This window comes from Procambarus clarkii, chromosome 8 (genome assembly GCF_040958095.1).
Source record: "Procambarus clarkii isolate CNS0578487 chromosome 8, FALCON_Pclarkii_2.0, whole genome shotgun sequence".
NCBI classification, from domain to species: domain Eukaryota; kingdom Metazoa; phylum Arthropoda; class Malacostraca; order Decapoda; family Cambaridae; genus Procambarus; species Procambarus clarkii.
The window spans coordinates 14,959,277-14,974,992 of NC_091157.1; the positions used below are offsets into that span (position 1 = coordinate 14,959,277).

The 15,716-nt window shown below is 47.4% G+C and overlaps 1 protein-coding gene across 1 annotated transcript in view; it reads right to left on the reverse strand.

The window, feature by feature from the left end:
* Window positions 1-15,716, reverse strand: part of LOC123759743 (G-protein coupled receptor GRL101) — a 785,517-nt gene that overhangs the window by 137,846 nt on the left and 631,955 nt on the right. The window lies entirely within an intron of this gene.

The following is a 15,716-nucleotide window of genomic DNA, read 5'->3' on the forward strand; positions in this document are numbered from 1 at the left end:
TGTATACGGTGTTCTCAAGGTGTTGTATACGGTGTTCTCAAGGTGCTGTATACGGTGTTCTCAAGGTGCTGTATACGGTGTTCTCAAGGTGTTGTATACGGTGTTCTCAAGGTGCTGTATACGGTGTTCTCAAGGTGCTGTATACGGTGTTCTCAAGGTGCTGTATACGGTGTTCTCAAGGTGCTGTATACGGTGCTCTCAAGGTGCTGTATACGGTGCTCTCAAGGTGCTGTATACGGTGTTCTCAAGGTGTTGTATACGGTGTTCTCAAGGTGTTGTATACGGTGTTCTCAAGGTGCTGTATACGGTGTTCTCAAGGTGCTGTATACGGTGTTCTCAAGGTGCTGTATACGGTGTTCTCAAGGTGCTGTATACGGTGTTCTCAAGGTGCTGTATACGGTGTTCTCAAGGTGCTGTATACGGTGCTCTCAAGGTGCTGTATACGGTGCTCTCAAGGTGCTGTATACGGTGTTCTCAAGGTGCTGTATACGGTGTTCTCAAGGTGCTGTATACGGTGCTCTCAAGGTGCTGTATACGGTGTTCTCAAGGTGCTGTATACGGTGCTCTCAAGGTGCTGTATACGGTGTTCTCAAGGTGCTGTATACGGTGTTCTCAAGGTGCTGTATACGGTGCTCTCAAGGTGCTGTATACGGTGTTCTCAAGGTGCTGTATACGGTGTTCTCAAGGTGTTGTATACGGTGTTCTCAAGGTGTTGTATACGGTGTTCTCAAGGTGCTGTATACGGTGCTCTCAAGGTGCTGTATACGGTGTTCTCAAGGTGTTGTATACAGTGATATCGTAGTGCTGTATTTAGTGTTTTCAAAACACTGTATACGGTGTTCTAAAAGTGCTGTATACAGTGTTCTCAAGGTGTTGTATACAATATTTTTAAGATACTGTATGCAATGTTCTTTAGGTGATGCATACTATATTTTAGAAGTGCTGTATACAGTGTTCTCAAGGTGCTGTATACAATGTTCTCAAGGTGCCGTACAAAGTGTCATCAAGGTGCTGTATACAGTGTTTTCAACGTGCTGTATACAGTATACTACAACAGTGTATACAGCACCTTGAGAAAAGAAGGATGTGGATTACAACCGATTTTGTTCTCAACACACATACTTTGGGTCTTTCCTTCACCTTCATTCATCCACTACGGCATTGTAGCAAGTTTCCCCAAAAATTCTATATAAAATTTAGAACTAGGAAGGATGTTTATATAATCACTAACTGAGGGGTGTAAATGATAGAAATAGAAAGTTGACAGAACAGAAAACCTTCAGAATGTTGGAAGTAAAAATTGAATGAAATTTTGTCAATATTGAGAGTCAGTTTTTGGATTAATGTAATCGAATATATAATTAATCCTATTTTGTTTTAAATATATAACTGAGGCTTTAGTGATTATTTTTATGTATTACTCTATAATAAAAATATATAAATGCACATGATAATTGTGTATCAGAATTTAGTAATACTTGTTTTGGTCTCCCCTATAGAAGCTTTAAGAAACGAGGCGTTTTCTATGATTATTTCTTCACTCCACGTTTTCTCAATTATGTCTTTTTTGTTCTGTTTTATTATTCCGAGAATGATATAGTTTTTATAAAAAAAATTTGATAAATCATTAAAATTTGTTTATATAATTAGTTTGCAATTTGGGATATATTTTGAGGAATTATTTATTCATTTAATTGTTTAATTTGCTGTTGAAAGATTTATTTCTTATACAATAATTGTTTCTGTTTAATTATTTTGTTTCATGTTGAGTAATTAAGTTTCTTGATTAATTATTTATTTTTCAATTAAATATTCTTTTTTTTATTGAATTATTAATTTATGTTGAAATTGTTTGTTTCCCCGCTTCTTTTTCTAATTGTTTCCTTCTTATTTGAATCATTGTTATCCAATCCACTTCAAAGACCTTAGGGAAGATAAACGGGAAAAGAAGGAGAAGGGGAAGATATAGAGAAACTTGAGCAGGTATCGGGATGTAAGGTGGAAACGGGGAAGGTACAGGTGAGTGGTCCAACCACTCTGGGTTTGGTGGTGGGAAAAGTGATACTGTGGGTTGTATGTGAGATAACGAGTAAGTAAGTAATTATCAAAAGAAGGCACCAAACCGGGAAGGCTATGTAGCACCATCAAATACGCAAAATAATCAGAGGGCGCTAAATATCACCAAGGATGCCAATACGAGAACAAAAACGCATAAGGCGAACGATATCAAAAGTATCCGAGTAACCAAGAATTCTATCGAGGGATAGGTGACCGCGAGGGGCGGTCGGAAAGCAAGCCACACGCTCGTCCTGGAAGTCAGGACATTCAAGAAGGACATGCACGACCGTAAGAGGGACAATGCAACTAGGACAATAAGGAGCAGGGCGGCGCTCCATCAAGTGACCATGGGTTAAGCGAGTATGGCCAATACGCAACCTCGCCAGAGCTGTTTCCCACCGCCAGTTACGGTGGAAGGAGGACGGCCACGAGGAAACACAACATTTAAGAGTACGTAGCTTGTTACCAGTAACAGACAACCAAGAAGCCTGCCAACGGGTAAGGACTGAGGAATGGATAACCGGGTAAAAGTCGGAATACGGAATGCCTTTACGAGAGATGGGACAAGAGCGGACAGCTTTATTAGCGGCAGCATCCGCACGCTCATTTAAAGACACGCCAATATGGCTGGGAACCCAACAAAACTCAACCGACTTAAATTTACTGTGAACGAGAAACAGCCAATGCTGGATCTCGACAACTACTGGATGAACTGGATTAAAGCACCCGAGAGCCATGAGGGCACTACGAGAGTCAACAACAACCACAAAGGAAGACTGACAACGAGAAAGCAGGAGACGAAGAGCATAGAGAATAGCATAAAGTTCCGCTGTAAAGATGCTAGTCTCCGGAGGCAAGCGACACATATAAGTGCGATCAGGAAAAACAACAGAGTAGCCAACACCGTCCGCTGACTTAGACCCATCGGTGAAGACAGAAACTGAGCGGGAGTGAGAAGAAAAGTGCTCGAGGAAAAGGCGTTTTAGAACCGTAGGAGGGGTAAAAGCTTTAGTGATACGAGTCAAGGATGTACAAAACCGCGGAAGAGGGACCCTCCACGGGGGCAAAGAAGGAACAACACGAGGAGAAACATCAGAAATACGAACGGAAAGAGAATCCTGTAGGCGAGATAACCGGACAGAAAGAGGGAGGTGGTGAAGAGGAACAGGAACCGCAGGAGGGGTAAAAGTTAAAGCACGACAGAGGCGAGAGGAAGGATGTTGCAAGGACCGCGCAAGATAGCGAAGACAGTAGCGATCACGGCGGTCCTGGAGAGACAGGAAGCCAGTGTCAACATACAAGCTAAGGACGGGAGTCGAACGAAAGGCACCAGAACTGAGGCGCAACCCAGTATGGTGCAAAGCATCAAGACGGCGAAGAGTAGAAGGAGAAGCAGACGAGTAAGCAGGGCAACCATAATCGAGCTTAGACAGGACGAGAGAGGAATGTAAAGCAAGGAGAGTGCGCCTATCTGCCCCCCAAGAAGTATGGGACAAGACCCGAAGGAGGGTAAGGGCCTTAGAGCACTCAACACGGAGGTAAGAGATATGGGGAGACCAAGACAAACGAGTGTCAAGGAATAACCCCAAAAGCTTCGCGGAATCTTTGTATTCAAGGGGATGACCATAAAGAGACAAAGAGGGACGAAGAACAACCCGTTTCCGCGTAAAAGTCATGGCACAAGTCTTAGAAGTAGAGAACTTGAAGCCATGACCTGTGGCCCAAGACGACACGGCATCAATTGCAAGTTGAAGCCGGCGTTGAAGGAGAGGCGAATCATCACCCTGACAACAAAGGGAAAGATCATCGACATAGAGAGCGGAGAAGACACCAGAAGGAAGAGAGGAAAGAAGACCATTGAGGGCAACCAGAAAAAGAGTAGTGCTCAGAACACTACCCTGGGGCACACCTTCGTATTGCTGAAAAGAGGGAGACAGAGCGGTACCAAGGCGCACCCGAAAGGAACGACGAGAGAGGAAGCTGCGGAGAAAGAGAGGGAGATGACCATGAAGGCCAAAAGAATGAAGTTGAGATAGGATATGATAACGCCAAGTGGTGTCGTAAGCCTTTTCTAGGTCAAAAAGGACGGCAACAACGGAGGTCTTCGCAGCAAAAGCAGTACGAATATAGACCTCCAAGTTCACCAGGACATCTGTCGTGCTGCGGCACTTGCGGAAACCAAATTGAGAAGGGGAGAGGAGGTGATGGTGTTCCAGGAACCACATCAGACGAACGTTAACCATACGTTCAAAGAGTTTGCAGACACAACTTGTGAGAGCAATAGGGCGAAAGTCCTTAGGGGAAGTACCCAGAGACCCCGGTTTGCGAACAGGGAGGACAACGGCATCGAGCCAGTCCTCAGGGACTGACGACGACCCCCAGATCCGATTATACAGACTCAGTAAATACTGAGACGTGCTCGGAGGGAGATGGCGAAGCATCTCATAATGAATACCATCGGAGCCCGCCGCCGTAGAACCGCAGAGGGCCAGGGCAGAACGAAGTTCAGAGAGAGAGAAGGGATCATTATAGGGAAGCTGAAGATGAGTGCAGAAATCTAAAGGACGAGACTCAAGGACAGGTTTACGAAGAAGGAAAGATTGGGGAAGATGAAGACCAGAGCTAACAGAAGAAAAGTGGGAACCCAGTTCGGAAGCGACCTGCAACGGGTCCGCCACAAGAGTATCATGGAGGTGAAGGACCGGTGAAACATCGGGAACGAACTTACCCGCTATCTTGCGGATACGCTTCCAGATCTGGGCCAGAGGGGTTTCGGACGTAATTGTCGAGACATAAGATGCCCAACATTCACGTTTAGCCGTACGGATGGCCCTACGGGCCACCGCACTCGCTTTCCGAAAGAAAAGAAAAGAATCGGTCGTCTGCCTACGGCGGTGCTTCTTCCAGGCTGCACGCTTACAGCGGACAGCCCGAGCACAGTCCGCATTCCACCAGGGAACGCACTTCCGTGGACCCCGAGAGGAAGAGCGAGGAATAGAGCGGAGGGCAGCGTCGAAGACAGTGTCATGAAAAAGGAGGAGAGCGCGAGAGAGGGGCAGAAGGGAGAGGTCAGAGAGAGTAGCACTGAGGGAAAATAGGGTCCAGTCCGCCTTAGCAAACTGCCACCTAGGGAAAGAGAGGGAAGGGCGAAAAGAGAAAAAGGAAACAAGGATGGGGAAATGATCACTTCCATGGAGGTCATCAAGAACCTGCCACGTGAAATCTAAGTAAAGAGAAGAAGAGCAGAGAGAAAGATCAAGACAAGAAAGGGTGCGAGTTCGAGAGTCCAAATGAGTGGGCTCACCAGAATTCAGAAGAGACAGGGAAGAAGAGAGGAGAAACGGCTCAAGGAGGCGACCCCGGGTATTCGTCAGAACGTCACCCCAAAGAGAATGACGACAATTGAAGTCACCCAGCAGGAGCACAGGCTCCGGCAAGGAGTCTAGGAGGTGTTTCAAATCAGGAAGAGAGAGCGGGACACTCGGGGGGAGATAAATGGAACAAACTGTGTACCATTTCCCCACAAAGATACGAGCAGCAGAACAATGGAGAGGCGAAGGAAAAAGTAAAGGAACAAAGGGAACATCAGCCCGAATCAAGAGAGCAGAAGAATTAGAAGCCCCAGCAATGGCTGGGGGGGGGGGAGAGAAAGGAATAGCCACGAAAACGACCAGGACGAGCACCAAGCATTGGCTCCTGGAGACAGACACAAAGGGGCGAAAACCGCGAAACCAGAAGTTGGAGTTCGAGGAAATTGGCGTAATAACCTCGAACGTTCCATTGAAGAATGGACAACGACGAGAAGAGAAAGGACAAAAACAGAGAACAAGGAAGAAACAAAGGCGAAAGAGCAACAGAGCACGTTAAAGAATATCAGGGTCGGGATCAGGGTCAGCAAAGTCAGGGTTAGGGGGCATGGGTAAACTGAGCAAAGACGGAGGGAAGGAAACGGGAGAACAGATCAGAGGTGGGCGGGCAGGGTCCGGAGGAGGAGGAGGAGGAGGAGGAGGAGGAGGAGACAACGGAGAGGAGCAGTCAAGGACAGCAGCAGGAAGAGGGGGAGTAGAAAGAGAGGAGCGCACCCCAGCAAGAGCAGCAACCGAAAGGGAAGCAGGGGCCAAAGAAACCTCCATAGCAGGAACAGGGGGCGCAAGCACTGAAACGGGAGGGGAAGGAGCAACAGAGCCAGAAGGAGGAGCTGAGGAAGAAAGCGAAGCCTTCTTACCCGCCGGGGAAGAGGAAGGAGAGGAGCCAGGCTTACGCTTCTGACTTAAAGAGACCGGTGTCCCAGCAACTACGTACCGGGCAACGGATTCCAGTGTCTCAACAGGAGAAGCCGAACGAGAGCACACACGACGGCCGGTAGGAGAGCGATGGACATACGCCCGCACCGACAGGCGGCGGGGAGAGCCGATAGATGGAGGAAGAGGATGGGAAGGAGGATCGGAGGGGGTCGAGGAAGAAGACACAGAAGACACGACAGACCGGGTAGAAGGAAGGGGAACCCCAGACAGAGGACCAGGAGGAGGATCCTTCGGGAGAGAACCCAAAGGGACAGAGGAGGGGGCAGTGGGCGCATCAGGGTCCAAGGCCCGGAAACGGTTGTGAGTCTGAGGAAGGCGGGAAGGACGAGGAGAGGAAGAGCGCAACACGCGAGCATAAGAGATATTAGCATAAGGCGGGAGCCGGCGAACCTGGCGCCTCGCCTCAGGAAAAGATAAACGCTCCCGGTGCTTCAAGTTGAGGACGGCTGCCTCAAGCTTGTAATGGACACACGCACGGGAGAAGGTAGGATGGGCCTCACCGCAGTTGAGGCAACGAGCCTGGGGAGAAGCGCACTCCGACTTAGAGTGACCTTCGCCACCACACAAAGGACAGAGAGAGACAGTCCCGGAGCAGCGGAGGGCACCATGCCCAAACCTCCATCACTTGTTGCAGAGCCGAGGAGAAGGAATGTACTCCTGGACAGAGCACCTGGCACCAGCAAGAATGACAGAGGGTGGAAGGGTCCTACCATCAAAGGTAATCTTCACAACCCGGAGGGGTTGACGGCGACTACCACGAGGGGGACGAGTAAACGTGTCCACCTGGAGAATAGAGTGGCCCTGGGCAGCGAGGATATGTCGAATATCGTCGTGGCAGTCGCGCAGGTCCCGAACACCGGTCGCAACATGGGGCGGGAGCAAAATAGTGCCAACACTGGCATTCAACTGAACGTTCTTCGAGACCCGAACGGGGGTCTCGCCAAGGCAGGATAAGGCAGCCAAGCGGGAAGCAGCATCCTGAGAAGGAGCAGCAACGACACGTGTACCGAGACGAGTGGGGTTGAAAGTAATGGAGGCATCCACGGAATCAATGAGATGTCGATGGAGGGAGAAATCGTCAGGAGGCGCAGAATCAAGAGGGAGGAGATCAAAATATTTGGCCCACGAAGCGGGACCAAACAAGGCTTGATAGGTAGCAGAACTGGAAGGAATCGAGCGAGGGCGGCCGTGACGAGGACGGCGGTGAGAACCCCCAGAGAGAGAGGGGTTAAAAGGCGCAGTAGTTACAACTAGAGAAGGAGCCGCGCCAGGGGACGAGGTAGTCACCACTGGGGGCTTGGGGCTCGACCCAACCACAGAGGAGGGAGGGGAGCCAGAGGAAGGAGTCAGAGAGGCCAAAGGAGGAGCAAGGTCGGGGCCCAATGCAGCGGAGGCTACAGAGCCCGGTCTTCCAATACGGACCGACTCGGGGGCTTGGTCGCCCACCCCACGAGCCTGAGAAGGTAAACCAGAAGAAGCCGAAGCAGGGGTAATCATCTTGACGAAAGAAAGAATTCACTCACGAATGTGCCCCCACACCCACCATGGAGCCACAATTAGAGGCAGGACACCCAACAAGAAGCTATCGCCGATATTGTCGGGGCCTCCTAGGGGTGCGTCGCGAGTATACGCCCCACAAACGCCACCTTAAGAAACCGACAGTCCGTCGAGATCGGGTTCAGTGACGAAGTGGGGATTGACAATAAAAGGTTCCCCTCGCTCTCGACGTCGGGTACTGCAGTTCTACGGGTGCATGAGTATGCCTCCTCAAGCACCCGGGTGTCAAAATAGAAGAAGTCCAAGGGAAGAACCAGAACGAGCAAAAGGTCGGTAGGAAACGGCAAGCAGATAGGAGAAGAGGGGGGAGAAAAACGAAACAGAAGGAAAAGGAAAAGATGCCCAGCAGAATTGGAGAGGACGGCAGCAGGAGCACAAGGCTAGAAAAGGACAGAGGACTGTCCCAAGGAGCATCACACTCCGGCAGCCGCCCACTAAGCCCCCACACGGCGACAACGAGCTGAGCGGGGAGGGGGTGTGAGATAACGAATGGTGTTGTATGTGGTGACTTCAGCCCGTCCTCCAAACAAGGACCCCAAAGTCAATTCTGTGCAACCCGCTAAACTTCCTGTTTATGAATGAAAAGCAGTTTACACACGACTCATAACTCATGACCCGGAACAAGTGCTTCGCTGACGACTTTTGTTCGAAATATAACGCTGCAGCCCGTTCTCCAAACAAAGACGCAAAAATGATTCCATGCACACGCCAAATCCCCTGTTTATGAATGAAAAACAGTTTATACACGACTCGCAACTGATTTCGTTCAAACACTTCCGGAACAAGTGCTTCACTGATGAATTTTGTTCGAACCACAACGTTGTAAATGCTTCACCCACGTACTACAAATACAAATAATCGCCAACAAAGCCTAAACACCTAACCTAACCTAACTAGTGCCTAAATAGGCATAATATGCTAAAATATAATAATATTAATTTATATTTGAGAAAAGTTATGTTTTGAATGAACAGCATGTTAAAATCGATAAATGTGTGGTTGGATCAACAGCTGGATAGAATGGACTTGGTCCAAGGACGGGTTAGGATCTTGGGGTAGCCTGAGTCATGAATGTATCTGCGTATCCTTTGCTGGAGAGACACACTCCTCGTTCTGTAAGGTTGGTTGGATTGGTCGTACATTTCATAGGTTGTGGTATTGTGGACCACGATGGGGTCTTCCCGGTTAGGTTGATACATACTCTTCATTTTGTACAGCATTTTGATCAAGAGGCTGTGCAGGCGAGTATTCAGCGGGTCTGCCTTCAGTCTGGCATGAAGTCTGACAGTGTGTACTCAGTCCATGAGCGAGACATCTGTTGCAAACCTTGATCCTATGTTTTGGACACTGCATCCTGCGTATGTTCGATTTCTTGGCTAGTGTGACGGGAATGTGCGGGTATTCTAAGTGCAGCCTTATGAGCATGCGGTAAAGGTGAAGTTTCACGTGTTGTGGGGCCTGGTGGAAGCGGTATAACGTCGCTGATTGCGTCTTAGCAATTGCTGCCTTCTTGTTAATATGTTCGTTAAAATTAAAAAGTCGTGATATGTCGTATTCTAGAATCGTGATGGAGTTCTGTACTCGTGTCAACGTGCCTCCTATGTTGATAGCTCGCAGTGAGCTGGCTCAGCAGCCTATCGAGCAGAGATGTATATTATTGGGGTTGTTACTATCTTCCCATCTAGTTCCTATCTCACTGTGTTGGCCAGTTCCTCTTTCGCCTTTCTTATCACCATGTCGTGTTTTGATCCTTGGCCTACCGTCTTCGATGTGACAACATGTATGACGTCGTCGGCGAATTGGGTAATGATGGTGTCGTGGCATATGAGAAGTGGTAAATCATTCATTAAAATATTGAAGAGGATTGGACTGATGCAGGACCCCAGAGGTACTCTAGCCAATGGGGTAAGTGTTACTGCTATTGTGTTGTTGAACTGAGGAATAACCCTCCTGTTCCTCAGAAAATTGAAGTTCAGTCTTAGGAAGATCCAATTTTGGTGAAGTAGGTTGGTCAACTTGTAGAGGAGGCTGTCGTGCCATAGGCTATCAAAGGATTTGTGCATGTCTCTGGTCTTTATTCATGCCGTTTGCCTTTGTTTGCAAATGCTGTCAGCAGCATCATATATGATGTTTATAGCGTGTTATGTTGATCTCTGGGTCGTGAAACAGAACTGCTTTTCTGTGTAGAGGTGATCGTATTCCATTTAGTAGATGATCCTGTTCGATATTATCTTCTCAAAACATTTACTCGTTCTGTCAAGCAGGAGATTGGCCTGAAATTCGTGGGGACGTACATGACTGTTCTTTCCTGGCTTGGGGATGAAGATCATCTTTGCAATCTTGATTGCCAACGGGAGGTGCCCTGTTGCTAATATGGTGTTGTAGATATTGAACAGAGTTTGGAGATAGTTAATGGGGAAAAGCTTGAGTTGGTTGTAATTAGAGTTAACCCAGGTGCCTTGTTCTTGGTCTTCCTCATAACTTCCCTCATCTCCAGTAGGGTGACTGACCTGTAATAGAGAGGTCAGGATCGAGCTGGGACGTGTCGACGTTAGGTCTACAGAGTAGGTTGTCTTCGTTGACCGTTGCCTATTGGTCAACTATTCGATGCTTCTCGGCATTAATTACCCTGAATGGAATTTACAGGAAGTATTGCACTCCAGGCGCACCCCATGAGGTTGGCCTACAGTTGGGGGTGATCTACTTTGGTCGTTATCGCCACGCTGTTGTTATCTGTTCGTGTGTGGTTGAGGTGGGAGAGTGGTGGTTTGGTTGATCCGAGGATGTTTTTGATCTTCCTCCAGAAATTGTCCGGTTCTCTCTTATTTTGGCTGGCGTGAGAGACCAGTGAGCCCCAGATGTGGAGGTTGTGTAAGAGTGAGGCCTATAACTTCACGTCTGAGGACCTGAATGGTGTGCAGTGGACTGTTCTCATGTGTCTGATGCACTCCCACTGGTATGATCTCATCTTAAAAAGTGATTTCTGATTTTCCTGGTTGGGGTGTAGTTTTGCCGACTCTGATGTGGGTGAGGTCGCAGTTTGCTAGGGTTGCTTCTTTGATGCCAGCGTAGATGGTGTCTACTGCTGCATCAATGTCATGGGCCGAGTGGTCGTGTAAGTCTCTAACCGATCCTCTCCTAGGAACAACACATGGGCACGGAGTCTGAGGGTGCTTAGCTTAGGTCTGGGATTGCCAATGGTTCTAAAGGGAGTAGTTTGGAGCTGAATAATTATTGGGATGTGGGCTGATCCTTCCTCTCCACCTGAGCTGATTCTGGTGTGGAAGATGTCACACTTGTAGTACGAAAGAACCAAATCAAGGGTTCCTGGGCGGGCGCCAATGAAGCAGTGAAAGAAGGGGCCAAGGAAGGTAAGGTTCCTCGCTGGTATGACGTTGAATAGGAGTCTGCCCTTGATGTTGTCTATCCCGTTGGGTGAGTTAAAGAATACTGAGTGGTGGGCATTAAAGTCCCCGGCCAGGATTGTTGCGACAGTCCTGTTGAAAACTCTATGGATTATTCTGAATGTACTGAATAGTATAGCATGCTGGTCTGGGGGATGTAGACATTGACAAACTTGGCAGTAGGGCAACAGCTTCTGGAGGGCCTCTGTTCGACGAGATCATAATATTGATTGATTGCTTTTGACGGGAGTGAGCTTGGGGTCGATGCAGCCGAGCTCGAGGTCGAGGAGGGTGAGGCTGAGGTCGAGGAGGGTGAGGCTGAAGTCGAGGAGGGCGAGGCTGAGGCCAAGGAGGGCGAGCCCAGGGACCTGTCAAGGGCTAATCTGCAGAAAGCAGTGTGGTCAGTAGTTAGAGTGGTTGTGCACTGTTCTTGGGTTTCCAAGGCGTAAGCGCACCGGGCAGATGGATCAGCATCTGGGGTGGTGGGCTGAGTCGACGTGGTAGGTGTTGTGATTATGCAGGTCGGCGTTCAATCCCCGACCGACCAAGTGGTTGGGCACCATTCTTTTCCCCCATCTCATCCCAAATCCTTATCATGACCTCTTCCCAGTGCTATATAGCTGTAATAGCTTGGCGCTTTCTCCCGATAGTTCCCCCTTGCTTTCCTGGCTGGTCCTGTCCTGGGCTTGTGGTGCGGGCGTTGTGGTGACTGTTGGTTCGTCTGGCGGCGGGATGGGTGGGGTGGGTGATGTTGTCGAAGTTGCAGGCTCAAGCAGGTTCTCAGGTATATTCACTGTGGGGAGGTTGTTGGCCTGCTGCTACCGGTTGATTATCAGTATGAACCTTGTGGTTCATCCCACCACAGATCCCAAAGAGAAGACGCTCCAGCAGTGTACTACAGATATATAAAGACAATATCTTTGGAGTCATGGCAGGCGGACTCCCATGTCTAGAGGGTTTCTTTGCTTGGGCGAACACAGTTCACGGAAATATCAAATTTACCCTAGAACACGACGACACCACAATACATATCCTGGAGACCGCGGTGTACGTGGACGAGACAACCCGACACCTGAACACGAAGGCGTATTACAAACATACGAATCTTCACACATACTTGAAGTTCGACTCATGCCATCCACTAGCCCTAAAGAAATAATTACCCTTCTCCTTAGGATTATGCCTTAAAAGAATAAACAGCAAGAATGAAACCCTCTATCCCCCAGCTAGACGACCTATGGGAGATGTTGAGACACAGAGGTTACCCTCAAGAAACGCTGAACCACGCCCAAGAGAAACTAAGAGGAAAGACCAGAGAACAACTTCTCAGGCCCCCGGCCACACAGTTAGAGGATAGGAGATGGATCCTCCCAACCCTGTTCTTTCCTTGTTTTGCTGGGAAGCTAAAACAGAAACTCACAAGAGGTATGGACCTTGATGAAGGAGACATACAGCGATCACCCTTCTTGGGAGAATTTCCCGCAAAATCCACCAATGATTACGTGGAGGCGAGTTAAGTCCATCAAGGACCACCTCGCCCGAGCAGGTCTACAATCCGGCACCTCGACCCGACAAGGGAGGAGGACAACCATGCCGAAGCAACCTATCAAAACCCACCAGCGCAGACCTAACCTGACACAGGAGCCTGCACAACGCACCAAGGTAACCCAAGTATGTGGAGTGGTTAGGATGTGCCCTACATACAAACGATCCCTCCTCTACCTTGTCCTCATGTGTAGAGGACCATTGTCCTCTACACACGTGTGCACCATTGTCCTCTACACACGTGTGCACCATTGTCCTCTACACACGTGTGCACCATTGTACTCAACACACGTGTGCACCATTGTACTCTACACACGTGTGCACCATTGTACTCTACACACGTGTGCACCATTGTACTCTACACACGTGTGCATCATTGTACTCTAAACACGTGTACAACATTGTCCTCTACACACGTGTGCACCATTGTCCTCTACACACGTGTGCACCATTGTCCTCTACACACGTGTGCACCATTGTCCTCTACACACGTGTGCACCATTGTACTCTACACACGTGTACAACATTGTACTCTACACACGTGTGCACCATTGTACTCTAAACACGTGTACAACATTGTCCTCTACACACGTGTGCACCATTGTCCTCTACACACGTGTGCACCATTGTACTCTACACACGTGTGCACCATTGTACTCTAAACACGTGTACAACATTGTCCTCTACACACGTGTGCACCATTGTCCTCTACACACGTGTGCACCATTGTACTCTACACACGTGTGCACCATTGTCCTCTACACACGTGTGCACCATTGTCCTCTACACACGTGTGCACCATTGTCCTCTACACACGTGTGCACCATTGTCCTCTACACACGCGTGCACCATTGTACTCTACACACGTGTGCACCATTGTACTCAACACACGTGTGCACCATTGTACTCTACACACGCGTGCACCATTGTACTCTACACACGTGTGCACCATTGTACTCTACACACATGTGCACCATTGAACTCTACACACGTGCTCACCATTGTACTCACACACGTGTGCACCATTGTATTCAAGAAACGTGTGCACCATTGTACTCTACACACGTGTGCACCATTGTACTCTACACACGTGTGCACCATTGTACTCTACACACGTGTGCACCATTGTACTCTACACACGTGTGCACCATTGTACTCTACACACGTGTGCACCATTGTACTCTACATACGTGTGCACCATTGTACTCTTCACACGTGTGCACCATTGTACTCTACACACGTGTACACCATTGTACTCTACATACGTGTGCACAACGTACTCTACATACGTGTGCACAATGTACTCTACACACGTGTGCACCATTGTATGCTACACACGTGTGCACCATTGTACTCTATTGCATCAAAGTATTACATTTCTATATATTTTATATAATTCTCAGTAAAAAAATTTCCATATCATCACCGAGCATGAGCCGTAAACCTCAAATGTTATACTCGATCCTGCCTCGCAAGAACTTTAATATTTTGTCTACTGAGTAACCCTCCTCCCTGCCTATCCACACACAAAAAATGTAATCAGAAAGTAACATAATTATTGTATTCTTAATTTTCTTGCATTTTATGTCAATATGAAACATTAAGAACCTAATTAACTCCACTCTAATACTTGGTCCATATAAAGCTTTAAGAGTGTCTCTAATCCAGATTACAAGAACAACTTTCTGCTTACAGAAATAAAATATATGCATATTATTCTCAATTTCAGTACATTGGTCACACTTATTGTTGTCCTTAATGCCCAACATCAACAACCTATCATTAGTAGGAAGGGTCTCATGAATATAGCGATACAACAGCTCACGTTGTTTTGGGGCAATAAATTTAACATGAAGGTTTGCCCATATTACTTGCCAGCTAAAGAGTGGATATGCCTCCTCTACTCTAGGAACTATATTTGATAGTATAACATCATACACTTGTTTACTCTTTATCATTAAAAAAACTCCAATATTACAAATCCGCCTGAGAACATCAATTGCACATGAATAAAAGTGCGGTGAAATAAAGGCAAGGTCAGTATACTCTGGCATATGTATCAAGGTCAGTATACTCTGGCATATGTATCATGGTCAGTATACTCTGGCATATGTATCAAGGTCAGTATACTCTGGCATATGTATCAAGGCCAGTATACTCTGGCATATGTATCATGGTCAGTATACTCTGGCATATGTATCAAGGTCAGTATACTCTGGCATATGTATCAAGGTCAGTATACTCTGGCATATGTATCAAGGTCAGTATACTCTGGCATATGTATCATGGTCAGTATACTCTGGCATATGTATCAAGGTCAGTATACTCTGGCATATGTATCAAGGTCAGTATACTCTGGCATATGTATCAAATAGCTAACACGTAATTTACAAAAGTAATGTCCTAGCGCATTTACACTATTCCTCTGCATTATCTCCTTTCTAAAGGTAACACATAAGATTGCCAATGACTTATGGTACACATTCAGTATTCCTATTCCACCGTTTAACTTACCTTTACATAGAGCAGTCCGTTTAATTGGTTGGTATCTACCATACCATACATATTTAAAAATAGTTTTGTCAATCTCCATAGCACTTTTCTTGTATATTGGAAAGCTGTGAAACAAATACCACACTTTAGACAAAATTTTGCAATTGATTATTACTGCCTTCTGAAACAGGGTTAATTTCCTATTTGACAACATATTCGTTGCAACTATTATATTCCCACATAGTACTTGCCAATTCGTAACCAATGTTGTTCCATATGTTTTACACCAGCAACTCTCAAGAGCTTTAATAGACTCCACTACCTTGAACCATGAACCTGTCCAGGTAACTTTATT